Here is a 17,857-nt window from a genome sequence, read left to right as displayed (position 1 = left end):
AGATGCTGGTAGGCAAGATGTAACAACAGGAGAGGTGCTGGTGGAGGCCGAAACTTCGAACGCAGCGAAAGGACAGCATTCCAGACCAGGTTAAACAAAAAGTCAGGGAGTTGATTTGATTTGAGGGAATTCTACTTCGGTCCCCAATCAACAGGGAGGTGCCAGACAAAAGGGCTGCAGTGAAGATCAAAGTGGGGTCTAGAGTCACCCTCGTGGGGCGGCACAACATGACCATGACACTGGAAGATGCATTTGATATCTAATATAAGCTATGTCTTTACTCGGGAACTGAAAGCGATTTTCAGCTCAAAAAACATCCTCAGTAGGAAAATACAATCATTAGAGGACATCCGGAACCTGAACATCCCAGGCTCCACAGTTCTACCGGCTCATATCGACCCTCATCACAACCTCATTCAAAGAAGACGAGTTATTCCACGGTCATGCTCATCTGCGATAACACATGCCCGCAGTCAGCGCATTTTTTTACGTCGTTTAACTGACAAAGAAAACGTGGCACTGCACTCAAGTTTTAACAGTGCCACGTACAGAGAACAGTGACAGTATACCCATTTCTACACATGGGCTGAGTAAGGAAAGTCGTGTAAAGTGCCTTTCCCAAGGGCACAACATCGGTGGTGTCAGGGGATTCGAACCCGGGCTCGCTGGGTTCTGGGAGGAAGACCCTACCGTTACGCCACACGAACCCACATTTCCGCAGTTCCGTCCTCCAGATAGTCATCTCCCTCTTCCCTCTCCTCGCCGCAAGTCAGCATCAGGTATGTGTTTCCATGCCATATTTTGTGTACTGCCTCTGGATTAGTAGTTTAAAAAGAACATTACTACTGCTTCTAAAGTGTTGAATCAGGGAAATTACGAAGGATATTTTTAATGATGATATGTTACATTTTCATGATTCATAAACAGTTATGATTTTTTTTCTTCAAATTTCAGATCATCAAGCTGTTGAATCACACCCACAAATGCGTGTCATTTACAACGGAAATGAAGGCTCTTGAGAGCTTTGCTGACAATGCCAAAGCAGAACAGGTCACCAGGAGCAGTTGAGGTCTGGACATATGACAACCTCAACATAATATAATGGAATGGATCAGACACGTTAGGAGAGGTATCATTGTTTTCAATCTTTGTTTAGTAGAGGGACATGTCTTGAAATGCGCTTGTCTTGCACACTTTCACCAGTACAAATAACTTTTAAGATTACCTATACCAGGCTAATTCTCCCTGCTAGACTCATCTTTTCCTGTTTCAGTTCATCAGATTACAGCGTATTGAACTAATTCGAAGGTAGCCATGGTGCTTGTACAATTCAAAGTTTGTTGTCTAACTAGGTTGGAAACTTTATTTGACCCATGAAGTAAATAAGACATGGCGACAAATTACATGGGAAACAAAATGCTGTCAGTAAATACAGTAAATGCTCACATTATTTCCATTGTCTCTATTAAAGGTGTCAGGTTGGTGGTCCCAGTAACAACCCCCCCTCATGTCAGTATGTATTAATAGTTCCAATTCCACATAATCATAGGGCTGCGTCACTTGCATCATTAGTGATTCATTATGTCAGTGCCTCACACCTGTATGATATTAAATTTGTATACAACCGTCTGTTTGAAATGTTGTCAATGCTTCTGTTGCTTAACAGTTGTAGCACCTCATAAAGTAGGGAATAAATCTTTAAAGTTCAGCTTAATATGTCAATACAGGGCATGCGACAGGACCTTAGAGAGATGTGACATCCTTTAAAATGAAGAGGACACCGAGGCCCTGAAAGAGCGCTGTATCAAAAGAACTGTTCGACATCTTGTTTAAAAGTTCAGGTCTTTTCAGCATTTCAGTGAGGAGATAAGTGAATCCAGGCATCACGCGAAAAGGTCGACATACACACCCCTGGAAGTGTTAGACTTGGACGAGTCAAAAACATCCGTGCCTGGGCACAGTATGTGACAGGGCACAGAACGTGACGCAACAAGGCCCGCGGCACTATACAGAGTAGAGGCAGCATGTATCCCGTCCCATATATGCAAATTAGTCTACCACATTGGAATGTTTATGTCCAGGGCTGTAGATTCCTGCGCCTTGTGCGAAAGTGATTTTACAGAAGTTTGCTTTATTTACCTTTGGATCGATGGATTGACTTGAAACTTAGGATTAATTAATGGGAGCACAACCTGAACATATTCCAAGCAAAAAAATAATAAATTTGTGCGGCGCAGACTTCGCCAGAGTGGGCGTTTGTGGGCTTTTGCTAAAAAGCCTGTCCCAATTGAAAGCAGCTCTCAGTCAGTGGTTTAAGTCCACAGACTTTAAACCTTTCTCACATATTGATGAAGGGGACAAGCATAGTGCCCTCATGTTCCAGGGGCAGATTAAAGAACATCACCTACTTCTTGATATGATTAGGAATTGGCCAGACGAGTGTACTTGGTATTACTTTGTATTAGTATTGGTTTCCATACTGGTTGAGCGAATGCTGGCAATCTCTCCTTGAGTAGTGTTTGAGAAGCATATAAAACATATTACCCCCAAGGAGTAGGGGCCCTCAATTACTCACTACAACTATTTATGAGGGTCGGCATGCCCTTTTTCGTGAAGCGTTACGAGCGATTTTAATTCACCGTTAATCGTTACCGGCCGCCCTGAATTTACCGTTAAGCGTTATCGGTATATTCATCGTGAAGCGTTACTGGTCGTTTTAATTCCTCGTTAAGCGTTATTTGTCATCCTGAATTCAACGTTAAGCGTTATTGAGTAATTCCTCGTTACGCAGGAAAAAGCATTTCAGTGGGTCAAGATTTCAAAATTTTGTCCAGGGAGCTCACGGCTCCAGCGAAAATATTTCGGTAGGGCGCCCCCAGCCACCCCCCCCCCACACACACAAAATTTCAAGCTGAAACACTTCTATTTTACACTCTACCAGCAAAGTTTTCTACTCAAAATTCAGGAAATTAAGCGTTTCGCGGTTCAAGATTTTAACATTTTCCCCGGGTGCATGCCGGGCCTCCGTCGAAAAATATTGTCAGGAGGGCATCGACCCCCAAAACTCAAGCTGAAACTCGTCAGTATTTTTTCACAAACAGAGATATCACTAAACTTAACTTACATTACCAGTAATATTTGCCCATCGAAATGCAAGAAATAGCGATTCAGGGTGTCAAGAATTTTCCTCGGGAGTATGTCGCAGCTCCGGCGAGGTCTGGAGGGCGTGGCGCCCCTCAAAAATAAAGCTGACACTTAGCCTGGATGCCAGACCCCCAAACTAAAATATCAATCGTGTGGGGTAGATATTTTAGTTTGGGGGTCTGGCATCCAGGCTAACTGATTAACTATTCTGTATTTTTTTTTCAAATAGAGATGTCATAAAACTTAGCTTACTCTTCAGCAAAATCCCCCCTCACAGAATACAGGAAATAGCGTTTCAGAGGGTCAAGATTTCAAAATTTTCGTCGCGCATTCGGCGCTCGTCATCTTGATCATGAACATTTCATCCCACCAATACGAAATTTCCTGTCGCCGCTAGATTTAAAGAGTTCGGAGCAGGTGTGCGAAAATGGCATAGCGTAATAGGTCTCTTGCCACAAGATCAGGACGACAAGTGGCAAAACAACGTCGTCTTCAGGGGTATCTCATGTTCTAAAAATGCTGAATTTACCGTTAAGCGTTATCGGCCGGCCTGAATTTACCGTTAAGCGTTATCGGCTGGCCTGAATTTACCGTTAAGCGTTGCCCGGACCCCCCCATGCAGACCCTCATTTATATATATACAGGAAGAGAGAGATGATCTGTCCAGGCTGCAGGCATAAAATGCAAAGGTGCTGGAAGAGAATGGCAACTTGAAGGCGGCAAACGCCAAGTTGGAGGAGGAGAACAACAAGTTAAGACAGGTAAATTATGGAATGCAGAAGAAAGCAAGACAACTGTTTTTGAACAATGATTCGTACTTAAAACAAATGTCCATTCAAACCATCTATACACTGTGTATAATGCAGTTGTTAATTTGGTAACGGTTTTACTCGTTTACACATCTTTGCGTACATGTAGCAACTCCACCACCATTTATATTTTTCCACAAAACTAGAAACTCACATGAGCATCAAGTTAAATCTGTATATTCACACGTCCAACACATCTTAACGGTATGCAACCTGTCATGTTTTATCTACAAACTCCAAAGCATTCTGCAACAAAGCCAGAGGGTGCTCCGCCTACCAAGAAGATGAAAATCGTAAGTGTCTCCTTATTAAGGATGATGTATTCTTTTAAGTCCACTGATATACATGTAACTCATGACTCACAGTTAAGATGTCTTCAAAATAAACTACATTGATCTTCTTCAACAGGGAATAATCATATAGTCTCCATATAACCTCATTAGAGCTAGAGTAATGAAATACCAAAATGAAAACTAATGACTGAACATGGTATCATCTTTTTTAAATAGAATATTTCAAGAACATTAGTGTGTATTGCATGCTTCCAGGGGGTGCGTTTGGGGTGGCCTTGCATGTGGAAAAAAACATTATCCTTGTGTACATACTGTTGTGATATTACATTGATTGGTTTGAATATTGTGACATGTGTTCAATACCATCCACCATATCCTACATTTAAAGTGCTTATGGCAACAAATTGCAACATTTTCTGATTATATAAATGATAATAGTAGCATTCCATGATCATATATAGATGTTTGTAAAAATTATGCATCCTTGATGTTTTTGAATATCGAATACATGTATTACAAAATTGAATATAACAAAACAATATTACAAGTTTTCATATGTTTTTCTGCTTCGCAATAGTGTTGTTTTTAGTGAATCGTGGTACAATGTTTCAAACTGTTGTGTTTTCTATGATGTCATGAATGGAAATCAACTTATCTGGCAGCAGGAATCAAGAACTAGATGTGTGATTCATTCCATGTTTAATAACATGCGAAGGATATATATTTTGTACAAACGTCTATGTTCATTGTCATTGATTAAAACTTATGATGGTTGCTTGTAATCCGGAATTGTTGTACAGTAGTGACATTGATATCTTATCAAAACTCTGGTACTAGTAACTCACAGAGGACAATTTTTTTTTTACATTTCAGCAAACCAACCACTTGGGATTACAGCGCCATTGAAGTTGGCCAGGAGGTGGGCGTGCTTTATACGCAGCCCAAACAATGCGTATTCTACGGGAGAGTAGAGCACATGGACCTGGCAGAACGCGTTAAAGTTGCCTTCTATAGGACGAACAAAAAAGGGGTACTGTATCTTCACAACAGTGGCAGAGAGGGACTGGGTAGTTATTGTACTAAAATCAACAGTAGCTAATTGAACTATTGGCACATAACTTTGTCTTGAATTAATCTTCTTTTAAAGACTACTTCAAGACATCCTAAATTGTCTTAACCTCATTAACATACCTATTCAGAGTTTTGGTTTAAAACCTGGTGTTCTCAGTCCTATCGTTAGTCACTGACGAAAGACAGTGGATGCTGTCTGAAACGTCTGACTGTTTCAAAATTTTATCCAGTTACAAAGACATTTCCAGTCCCCATTGGTGTAAGGTACTTTTAACATTGCCTAAGACATGTGAATTTACATATGAAAATGCTAAGGAAAGATATAGGAGTCAACCATCAAGGATCTTAGATCTGCTAATCCAAAAGGCCGATTTTGGATTAAGGTCGACGGCACAGATATCAAGCCTGCCCTTCAAGAGTCAAAGAAGGGGGAATGGAATGGCGACCCTGACCTTCAAGATTCTAAACTGGAACAGCTGAGAGTGGAGTATGACAAGAAGGTGAAACTGTGCAACTGAGACCTGAGTGATATGAACACAACAGAAGAAAAAAAACATCAACAGAAGAACAATTTTCTTACGTTTGTTTCGGCTAGTGAAAAGTTTAATAAAAATGTCCCCCATTCATCATGTCTATACTTTGGCTTGCCCCTTGTGTACGCTGTCCTCGTGGCGTGAGCGTTCGAAGCATTCTCATCTTCAGCTTCCAGAGAACGTGGACGTGTATCGATCATGGACCTTGAGAACGCAACCGCGGCGCTCGAGCAACTATTTACGCAGAGTGGGTTGGTAAACCCCATGTTGTTCTACTATGATTCTTGAGATCTTGATATAGATAAGAGCAGATACGGCTCAAAACGATGTAAAGTACTTTGTGTAGGTGAGTGTTGAGCCGCCACTTTCTATACATACACCCCCTTTTCAGTAAGGCGGAGGCAGCGCTGCGACCGTACTACGACCAAATTAGATTTGTGTGACCCCTGATTCTAACGTTATAATCGAATATGATAAGATATAAAGCCTAATTTGAAAGAAAATAAGACATACGAAATGTTTTTAAAAACTTTGTCTATGAACTTTGGTCCGTCGCAGCGCGATCATCGCCCTAGTGGAAGGAAGGGGGGGGGGGTGTCTTGGCGCCTTTTTTGTCGTTTTCTATATCAAGAATCATGAAGTATTGCGCTCTTGTATGGTTTTCAGACGGTACTAGCTCGGTAAATGGCAAGTTTCTAGAAGATGCCGGGATGCGTGTTGCATCATACCTGCCTATGAATTCATATCTTGGCGATTACAATTTACTGCAGCCTCTTTCTGTTGGGTATTTCTTCGTTATACGTTATACTATAACATTGGCAATTTCTTTTGTGACTTACAGTCTTGTCATGCCGACGGGACTGCGGCACGTTTTATTTCACCCGCCACATACGGCTCCAGCGACGACCAGCCGGCCAGACTGGGGGCCGCGGCGCAGGCTGGGTGCAGCCCTGTTTCGCGGCTTGTGGGTGAGTTCAGTCTCCATCTTGCTATTCAATTACCTTCTATTTGTTACTACTTACATGTACCTTCTTTTTACTTTTTTCTTGACGTATGGATTAATGGTGGAATCTGTTGCGTATGTATCAAAATAAACGATGGAACTAAGGAAGACTGGAGTCCAGCCTTCTTAGCTTTATTAGTTCGCTTCCCAAGCTCCGCTTCCGCTCCCTGCTGGCAGGGACTAAAGCTAAGAAGGCTGGCCTCAAGGCTACATTGCTTCGTCGTTTGTTTTGATACATACGCAATAGATTGCACAGAAGTTATGACAAACGGTATACTTTGCCATTTGTGTTGAAAACATGTAGGTCGTAACACTATCACATATCAACATAATAATATATTCTTTTGTGTAAAGTTAATTTGTAAAGTTGACCCAACTTTCGTTTCCCCTTTCTAGTTCGGCTCCCACCGGACGATTGGTGCGGGAAGTTTAGCCCCCGGTAGGGAGACACCTACATACATATTCCCGGAGAAGGTTCGGTGGGTGATGAGGGAGACCCGGACGACCCACTTCAGCTGGCGGACGGCAGAGTGGAGACCCAGGCATCGGTACGTACATGTTTCGTGATGCCAGGTCCCTTTTTGTAAGGATAAGACTTTCATTCTTTGAACAACTTGTGTTATTTGGGTAGAGAAGATGATATCTCATGGAATTGAGGTCCTTATTTGCATAAGAAAGTTACGATGTTACCATGTAGTCTGCTAATTTTGATCCTCATCCTTTCTTTCTTCTGTAGGTGTACCGCGTCGACGTGGTCGACCTGGCCAGCACCACCTGGCCTACCTGCCGCTGTCTGGGGGAGCAGGGAAGTGGCCGGGCCGGGGGGCCAACTCGTCGCAGAAGTCGGCAGGCAACGCCTTACCAGCGCGAGCGGCAGCTCTGATTTGTAGGAACGGGAAACAAAGGGATGCAGCAGTCAAAACGTAGTCCATTGTGTACGTAAACGTAGCCTATTAAATGTAGTTATCCTTTATCCATGACCATTAAATATGTAATTGTTAATTCCCACTTGTTACAGAACATATTTATTTGCTTTATCTTCTGATGCCCAGATCGATTTGTACAGTGTACAATCAATATGATGATGATAGTATATACAAATATACCATAGAAATAAAGGAAACTAAATTTGATATGCTCTGCTGTGTGTGTCTCAGTCGTCTTAACCTTACATACCTAAATGACACATTGCGTAACCTTCTGTCCAGCTCGGCGTTCCCCAAGTAGGATGTAGTTACTGACTGTACTAGTAGAATGACGTTTGCAGGTGAGTTTCGCCAGGACAGTATCTAGGCTATCAAAACACAGCTGTGGGTCAGATCAGTCTCAGCCACAGAGGACTCGTAGAGGGAAAAAATCGACAGTTGATCTTCCTATTTCTACACGTGCTTGAGATTTGGGCTGATCTGATGTCTTTCTATAAACAGATCAATAACGGGAAAATCCGATCTGGAGATCAGGTCATACCTAACTTGCGGTACAGTACATTTCGGTGATAGTGCGAGTTGATAACAGGAACTCCACGTGCAAAGAAAAACACTCCCCAGGCACACACACAAAATGAAATCAAAACACACGACTATGACTGTGCAAAGTAAGCAAGGGGACGTACGGCCATAATTTCAGCGTAACACACCAGCTTCGGGGTACCCTGGAAAGCCATCATTCCTGCGTCGACTTGCCGCCGTTATACAATTTTTATGTCGGTCTTTCAATCATAGATTTTCTTCCAACATTTCGCCGATAAACATGCCTAGCTACAAATAAAAACACACAAAACAATGTAATAATTATACAATTTCGCTCGATAATATCGTAATCCAAGTGTTTGTGCCAGACCAGGTGTCACTCGAAACGGGAGAAGTCACGAAAAGTAACGATCTTCTCTCCCAACATCTGCTTGGAGATCAGTGATTATGTAGGTCACGTCGGCGGTGCAGCGTGTTGGGTTATTTTTCAACCACCGCCATGGTTTGGCCGTGTACGAGTTACGGCAGCGGACTGTACTTAATACTTAGGCTTTATTCAACTTTCCTGGCAGTATATATATAGTTTCTGTTTGTGTTTAGACGGCTAGGCGGGTACCCTGGAATCCACTGAGCATATGTACCGGCCCGCGCTCCGAGTTAGCCGGGCCTACCCTCCCATTTTTCCTGCGGCCTTTCCATCAAAACGCCGCGACTAAAGAATCGTCAACGTGGGCTGTGTAGTTGAATGAACACGTAACAACTGTAGGATTGGGCTAACTTAACCAATCCTGCGTCAGAATGAAAGTATTTGTCACTGGTTTGCAACTTAGTCGTCGGCGCGTACCGAAGAAATGTCCGTCATTTTGGCAGCGGAAGGAGGGCAGTGCACACACAAAATCGATCGGAATAAACATTCGTTATTAATTGATACGAGACATTATAATGGTCTTAAGGCCGAAAATGCATATTTCATATATTAACGCCACAATATAAAAGGGGTTTGGAGACACGTAATTAGCCAATCCAGCAACATACAAATATACCAGATATACACCAGCGACCCAGCATACCGAACCCAGCTATACATCAGATTGTATAAAATACTTACTGTGTATAGATAGGGATACTAAGAACGATAAATGCATTTACGATCAAAATGGACTGTGCCATTTCAGGTGCCCCACTGATGTCAGGCATTGGAGAGGTGATAATTGTCTACACTAAGTTGAATGGAACATAATGATGAATGCCACAAAATCCTTTTTTCATGACAAACATATAAAAACTATCCCACTTGATGTCTAAACCATCAATTACAGACCCTATGTTTGCTGTTTTCAGGTTGGTTCCAGCACCTGGATCAAGCCAATATCAGCTAGGCTTGTAAGTAGCCTTGATACACAGAATCTGATTTTATGCCAATGCCATACAAATTTCATGCCATTTGTAATTTGTAACATGGTCTTACATAATCCTTTTCACTATACAGGCTGGCCAGTCCCCAGTGTCGTTGAGGGGGTATTGACCATGGAGTAATAATCTACCCCTACCTTCTCACCATGAAGAATCATAAGTCTAAATCCCCTGCGGCATTCTTCAAGGAGCTGATGAGCTTGTATTTCTCAAAACAAGAACTGTTCAGGGGTAACTTGATGGGAGGAGGGAACCACGAGGCCCTAAACCCCGTCATCATAGCTGCTATTCTAGGTAAGGACTCTTACTGCTACATCTTAAGTGTTAGTTCTACGCCCTTAAAATTGTTTCTGAGAGAAGTCATTGCTTTGTCTGTTACCTCTTTTTCACCCATGTGACTTAATGTTTGTGGCAGGATACCCATCTCCATACATCATCCTGTCTTTCCTTGCATGCAATATTTCGTGCATGCAAGTTCAGGCCTTACAATTCTATACTGTGAAATTTTCCTAGGACGATGTACTTAATTGCAGGTTAAACTGGGATAAACCTGTTGTTTTTCCAATATCAGTCTTGCCTGCCGTGTATAACAAATGTAAATTTCACAATATCACATAAAAAAGAATTATCTATGAACATACGTTCGGATCTATTTGCACCTGAAATACTGTACTGCTAGGCCATCAGCATAATACATGTATTTGATGGTTACAGTGGTATGCCCCATCCTGTATGTTTTTATGTTTGACCCTACATCTTTTCTTCTATTTTTACATTATTCACAGCTAAACCAATAAAGCAATGGCCTGGAGTAAAGTTGAGCTTGGCCAGGGTTGTTAACGAAAAGTACTGCCGCATGCGCAGTACTTTCAAGCGGCGAAAGACCAGACCGAGGTTCTAACCTGACAGTAACCAGCGACAGTCCGGACAGGCCATACAGGCTGGGCAGGCCATACAGGCCGGGCGGGTTGGACAGCTTGGACAGGCAGTGGGGGAGGCAATGAGGCTGTTAGATCTATAGTTGTTTAAATGTTTTCTGCCTCAAAATCCACACGGTACGTTCTTATTTTCATTAAATAAATTCTATATATACGGTAAAGAAATAAAAGTTACCGACAGTTATACTTACCTTGGTATTCCCCTGACGTCTTCGGGTAAATTTAAAACTGCCAGAAAGTATTTAAAGACTAAAGCCATGAAAGCGCTATTCAAACTCAAGTCACTTCTATATTCTGAAAGAAACATTCCAATTCACTTAGGTCTCATCCTATTTGACAAATTTGTCCGGCCTATATTTTTATATGGAGCCGAACCAAACCTCTAAAACAGTGAAATATATTGTATCTAAACAAATTCCTAAATCTTCTCCAAAAAAAGTATTCTCTATTCTTTTAAAGAACCTTGGTCTGGAGGATAGCTTTCCTGCAAGTATTAGAAAAAGTGTCTGTTCGGACTCCACCCATTCTTATGTGATCCGTTTTGAGAAAAAAATAGACAAAGATAAATTACTCAGGCTGGCGTCTGACCTAGATTTGGAAGAAGACTTAGTAATTGAAAATTTACGTCTTCCCCCACATATACCAGAATTTGATATTATTGATATGAATTTCCAGAAATGTTTACTCGGTGTGCATGGAAAATCATCCAATGACGGCATCCGTGGGGAATTAGGAACATTCCCAATCAAGATTAAGGCCGAGATACAAATTATCAAGTACTGGCATCGTTTATTAAATTTACCCCAAGATACCCTGTTACGTGAAGCATACGACGTTCTACATTCTGGTAATCATGACTAGGTGAACCATGTTAATGATATTCTTAACTATAACGGTTTTGGGCATGTATGGACAAACCCTAGATTATATCAGACCGATATGTTAACCAACCAGTTACGACAACGTGTGCAGGATATATATATACAGGAATGGCATAGTTCTATTCAAAACAATTCAAAACTGTCCATTTATTCCGCCTTAAAGACAAGATATGGACAAGAAAAGTATCTCGCAAGCATACATAATTTTGAAATTCGTAGATCAATTACAAAGATAAGAATATGTAGCCATAAATTGAACATTGAAGCTGGAAGGTATCGTAAAATTCAAAGGTTTGGTCCATTCTGCCCAAATGAGATTGAAGATGAAAGTCACTTTATCATGAATTGTTCAAGATATGAGGATAAACGCTCAAAGCTATTCACCTTTATATCCGCTTGTTCAAATGAATTCAATGCGATCCCTTCTGTCGATAGATTCAATTACATACTAGGAGGTGATAATCCCTACTGTGTACAGATAGGTATATACATAAAAGAATGTTTGGACACTAGAACAAGCAATGTATAAGTATATGACATATGATATTTTGATAAGTTCCTCTATCCCATATGATTGTGTGTAATCAAACTCATTTGTATGCACTTATTCGTTTGTATGTATGTATGTAGTAGACCTTACGAAAGTCGCTGTGCTTTTGTTGTGTCAATAAAGATCTTCTTCTTCTATTTTGGACGGTACTATCCTAAAATCCCTACATTCAAATTATTTTGTTTTGCTTTTGTTCTTTAGATGACGAAGGAGGAGGAAATCTCAGAACAATTAGAGGAGATGAAGGTGACGAGGAAGAACACCTTGCACCAACTAAGATTCTTTGTTCAAGCTGACACTAGCTGGCGATGAAGAGCCATGGCATTGCTTGGTAAAAGGTAGATTGAACAAAGGTAGATTTGAAAACAGAAGGACCTAACGGAACTTGCTTGCTATTGATGAGGATTGGAAGAGAGTTGCACTAGTGCACTGAGAGCCCACATTGTTAGTCTAGACAAACGGATAGTCCATGTACTAATTCCTCCAGCATCATGTACCAGATCCAAATCTGCCCTTTGTGCCGTCATCCTATCTCACACTTTTCCCAATCCCACAAGATGTTGATTTGGAGATGTGTGAAACTTTGCATGAAGATGAGCCAAAACTGATGAAGATAAGAATGTCAGATTATGAAAGTGAGGAAAATCTGAGTGATGATGAAAATAATGTAGATGAATTAATGTATTCAGTTCTAAGTTAATCTAATATGTTGAGTACTACATGTAGAAACTATAGCGTACACGAACTAGGTTGATTTTTTCATAATAGCTCGTGATTTGGAACTGATAGATAAAAGCAAAAATAACCAGCTCATATAATGGGCTTTGTGCCGTCAACCTACCCCCTTTTTCCAATCCCACAAGATGTTGGAACTGGAAATGATAGATAAAAGCAAAAATAACCAACTCATATAATACTTGTTTACCAATGATATGTGACTTGACCACTGTTAAATACCATTCAAAGACATTTTTAAAGACTAATTACAGCAATGGATGTGTAGTTGCCTAAGTCTTACCTATTGTACTGCTTCTAAGAAGAGTCTGAGTCTGTCAACACCACTGATTTTGACTTTTTTTGTGTTCACAAATTAGTGAAAAGCTTTTGTCATTTCACTAATTTATGAACAAAAAAAGGCAAGAATTTAGTATTATGTTAAGAGTTGCTCAATCTAATATGATTCGCAGGAAATCAGACGATAGTAAAATCTGTGTTTCCTAGAGCTCAGGTATCAGTGTGTATTACAACTTATCATAATGCATTGCTTGACAAGTTATATCTAAGATATCTCCCAGACCTTAGAGGACATTAGGTGGCCTAACATGCACCAAGGCTCAACGGGAACACGATGAGCGACAACCAACCTGCAAGGATCTGCTGGGACCAACAGCTGAAAAGCTGGTGTGTGACCGGTGCGGATATTTATCGACACCTATATAAGACAACACATGCATCCTGTCAGAACTCTTTGATGAGATAAAAAGAGATCTGGGTGGGAGCTTGGTACTCTGATCCTGTGCGTTGGTACCCAGGTAAAGTTGTTCGGGTAGGGTGAGAGTAGACTTCATTCACCTTGACCCATCTGCAAGGAAGTACATGGGACCTGCCAAGAACGATATTGGAGACGTTCCGCAAGCATTTGTTATCGCCAAAAACTTGCACGTGGTAAAAGGCAAAAGATGCAAGCCCTTCGCAACTCCTATTGATACATACAATGATGATTGATACATCTCCCTTACATTGGTATCATTCGCATGAGTACCTTTGACCTAATGCATAATCTTTTCCTTAGAACAGAAGAATAATTGAAGTTTCGAAGAGTACAGGTGTATTAAAAGATCAAGAGCTTCAAGCAGTACTTCATGATCATTATGTCATAGGCAGAGTGATCGATCGGCACATCTTGCCCACATTTGACACAACTGATGTGTTGAATGACTTTGCGAATAACGAGCACTTCGTACCTCCGGGAAGAGTTATCTGTGGATATCCAGGCTGTACCAAGACCTTTGCCAAACAGGGTGCCTGTTGGACAAGACACGAGGTGCATATGGCAGATATTGGGCGCACATGAAGAAGCAGACTTGGATGAAGATGAAATAGATGGATAGGAGCAGGAGCAGCCTGAAAGTAAGAGTACGGAAGAAGAAAGGAAGAAATATTATAAATACGACTATAACTGTTCAGTTGTGAGACAAGCACTATATGACCTTGTCAAGAACGACTCTGTGAAGGAAGGTAACAGAATTTTGCGAAACTGGAAATTTGAAATCGGACAGTACTTCCAGAACAAGCACACCCACTACAAATAATATATAGATAGGGTCTTCTGTCATCTCTTTTGGTTCTTTGGGATCCACCCAAGTCCCCAGCTGGCCGACGTACACGAAGACAGATGCGCCGAGAAGTGTACAGGTGTAGTTGATTGCTTCTGCAAAGATATTGTTGTCCCTGGTCATCCGTGGACAAACTTTTTCATTGGTGGGACATTGTTTTTTCAGTTTTCCGTATAGTCTTTGAAGGTGATCAAATGACTATTTCTGCCAACAGATTAATGCTATGATGTTTTACTTCTATTGGAAAGAGCAGTCTAAGAGCTTTCTAGCAATATATAGTTTTCCTAGTCTACATAAGAGCTGTATAAATGGTGAACCAAAAGTTCGTGTTAACAACTGTAAACTCAAAAATTCTTCAGGACTAACAGTGAAGATTTTATACTCTATCTAGTATCTCAATCCGTGCTGCAACTTTGACTTATGTAACCCACGCCTCGTTGGTAATAGCCGTTCGGTTCGCGCTTGCGCACTACTGCCCTATGACGTTGAGCGTTCGAACAGCAGACCCCCTCTTGCGGACAGGACCATATTGCAGCAGATTTCACCTTTGACCCCATTACCACATGTGCCGCGCTCGTTGTATATCGAGGAAAATAATGCTGAGAATAGCGGAGCAAATGCCGCTTTTGTTTTCAAAATGATTACGCAGGACTAGAGGTGGGCTCTGGCAGTTTCGCAAGGTAAAGAATGGTAAGTTTCTTGCGTTATTCCATTGCCAAACGTACGTACTGTCGGGAAATAAGGCTTCTTACAAGTTGCATGTGCTCGGCGAAATAGTTACATTTGTTACGTGGGAGGGGGGCTCGTGTATGTACCGGTGCACGTTTGTACCTGTATCAATACAGTTCATTTCCGTATTCATGTGCAAGCAGTCACGCAGCAGCAGTCACAGTACACGACTATTATGTGAATGCATGGTAGATATCTACAGAGGTGTTGTTGTAGGAAGCCATTACGGTAGTGTAAGGGGAGTGTGGATTCTTCATAATTTTTTTTTCAATCCGAGAGTCTCCTTTATTTGCATGTACAGGTAAAAGGTAACAACGAATATGCAATGTACATGGGCATGGACCATAGATACACAAAGTAGTGCATAGTACTTATTTAAGTAATAGCAGTGCTAGTGTTCTTCTGTACAAATGTGACACCAGCTTTAGTCTAGAGATCCAATGGCAATTCTGGACTATACATGTATTACCAGTTACCACTGAGCATAAAATGGACTATAACATGTATTACCATACATACATGTATTCTTGGTAATACATAATATTACTATACATCTGTTACCACTGAGTGACTGAGCATAACATGGACAAAGTAGTCAACAGTACTTAGTCAACAGTACTTATTTAATGATAAGTTATTCAAGTAATTTCTTCTGTGCAAATGTGCCATGAGCTTTAGCCTAGAGATCCAATGGCAGATCTGAACTAAACATGTATTACCACTGAGCATAAAATGCTGTTACACTGTGATTGCTTAAGGTAGAAAACAACAAAAAAATTTTCATGTTACATTGGAAGGAAACTACATATTTCTTTGTTAAGTATATGCAATAGCATGCACAAACATTATGAAATTCATATTTGCAGGGAATTCTTTCACAACCTCTTCTGGCGAGGGGTTGGCTGAGGCACACCCCCCACACGTGACGGACACGTCATTATTAATTAGGAGATGGCGCTCTAGTAGGATCTTAGGATCTGCTGGTGGTGGACTCAATGCCCTGCTCCCCAAAGAACCCGAGCCCAAAACCCCACTGCTTCATCCAGGGCACAGCATGGGACTCCAGTATGTGCATCTTTATAGGAATGGTGGAGCGAGGGAAAGATGCACGGAAGTATGTCATGAACGCTTTAATGCTGTCATCTGTAAAACCAAATGTAAATTTTTGTTATGATAATAATATATAACTTATATATATAGTTATATTCATTTATATGATCATAAAACTGTATTTGGTTTTGTTTATCTCTTAATGTGTTCTGTGCCCCATTATGATAATGTTAAAAATAACACATATGGATATGCAAACCATTCACTATGCTTGTACATGTGTTTAGAGTCCACTAGCTTGAACATGTCAATGAGAACAAGTTTTGTGTGACTAACATAGGGAGGATATGTCTTCTCCTGACACAGGTTTGGCATGCAAATATTTCCTGTGGCAATCGGCGAAGAGCTGGAATATCTTGCCATACCTCTCCTCCAAGCCTTGAGTCCTTGTGGTCAAGGCAAGTGGCATGCCAAGCTCTTCTACAATCACACAGGCCTTAGTGGCAGCTATGAAAGTGAGTTGCTTTATTGGGGCTTCCTGTAGAAAACAATATGTAGATGGTTATTTTGTTTTTATAGTATTTCAAGTCGGTTAAGTTATTTAGATTTTACTTTGTAGAGGGTAAGACAAGTCAAAGTCATGGTGAAATTAATTTTTACTTCTCAGTTTCATTAATTGCTTTTATTTTTAGACAGTTATGTTGATCTGTTGATGTCATGTAGCATCTCTTCAAGTACATCCTTTTCTACCCCCTTCAGCTCCAGAGCCATGGGGTGCTGTTGGCTGCCGCCACTCGCCTTTTCACGAACTGTCCTGAGCTCCCCAATTCTTCTTTTTTCAGTGGATGAGCTGACCTCAGTGGTAGGCTTCCTAGCCTTTGTTACTTTCATTAATGTTATTGGCTGTAAAAGTTGACAAAGTAATACACTTTGATAAACATCCTACTGATTCAATTCTGCACATCAAATGGCATCTCAAGTTTTTTCTACAATGTTAACTCAAGCCAAGGAAAAGCCTCAGAGCCACATATTTTATATAGAAATCTCATTGGTATACATATTAAGTTTAATGATGCACTACACTTAGTATGCCTGTATATTCAATATTTGCTAGATAGTTCATAATCTCTCTCCTAAAAATTGTATTCTACTTACAGATCCTGTGTAATGAATGAGCAGTTCACTATTAAGAAAACAACATCTACTAAGTTAAAGATTTCTGCAGCTCTGTTTTATGTCACTCACCAGTCCCCCTGTCTTGCAGGTGATTGTTTTCCCATCTGGAGAAGCAGCCAACTGCGGTTTGATCAGCGGAAGGAGCAGCTCGCTTTCCCAGGGCTGGATGTTTGGACCTGCTCTCTCCAGCTTCCTCAGGACCTCCTGCACAGCTGAGGTAGGAAATGTAGAGGGGAGGGTAGAAGCCTGAGGCGGGAGGGTGGCAGCTGGAGAGGGGAGGGTGGCAGCTCTAGAGGGGAGGGTGGCAGGTCTAGAGGAGAGAGTGGCAGCTCTAGAGGGGAGGGTGGCAGGTCTAGAGGGGAGGGTGGCAGGTCTAGAGGAGAGAGTGGCAGCTCTAGAGGGGAGGATGGCAGCTCTAGAAGAGAGTGGCAGCTGGAGAGGGCAGGGTGGCAGCTGGAGAGG

Source organism: Branchiostoma lanceolatum, chromosome 12 (assembly GCF_035083965.1).
Source record: "Branchiostoma lanceolatum isolate klBraLanc5 chromosome 12, klBraLanc5.hap2, whole genome shotgun sequence".
In the NCBI taxonomy this organism is placed as follows: Eukaryota; Metazoa; Chordata; class Leptocardii; order Amphioxiformes; family Branchiostomatidae; genus Branchiostoma; species Branchiostoma lanceolatum.
Note: the sequence above shows the minus strand (reverse complement) of the source record.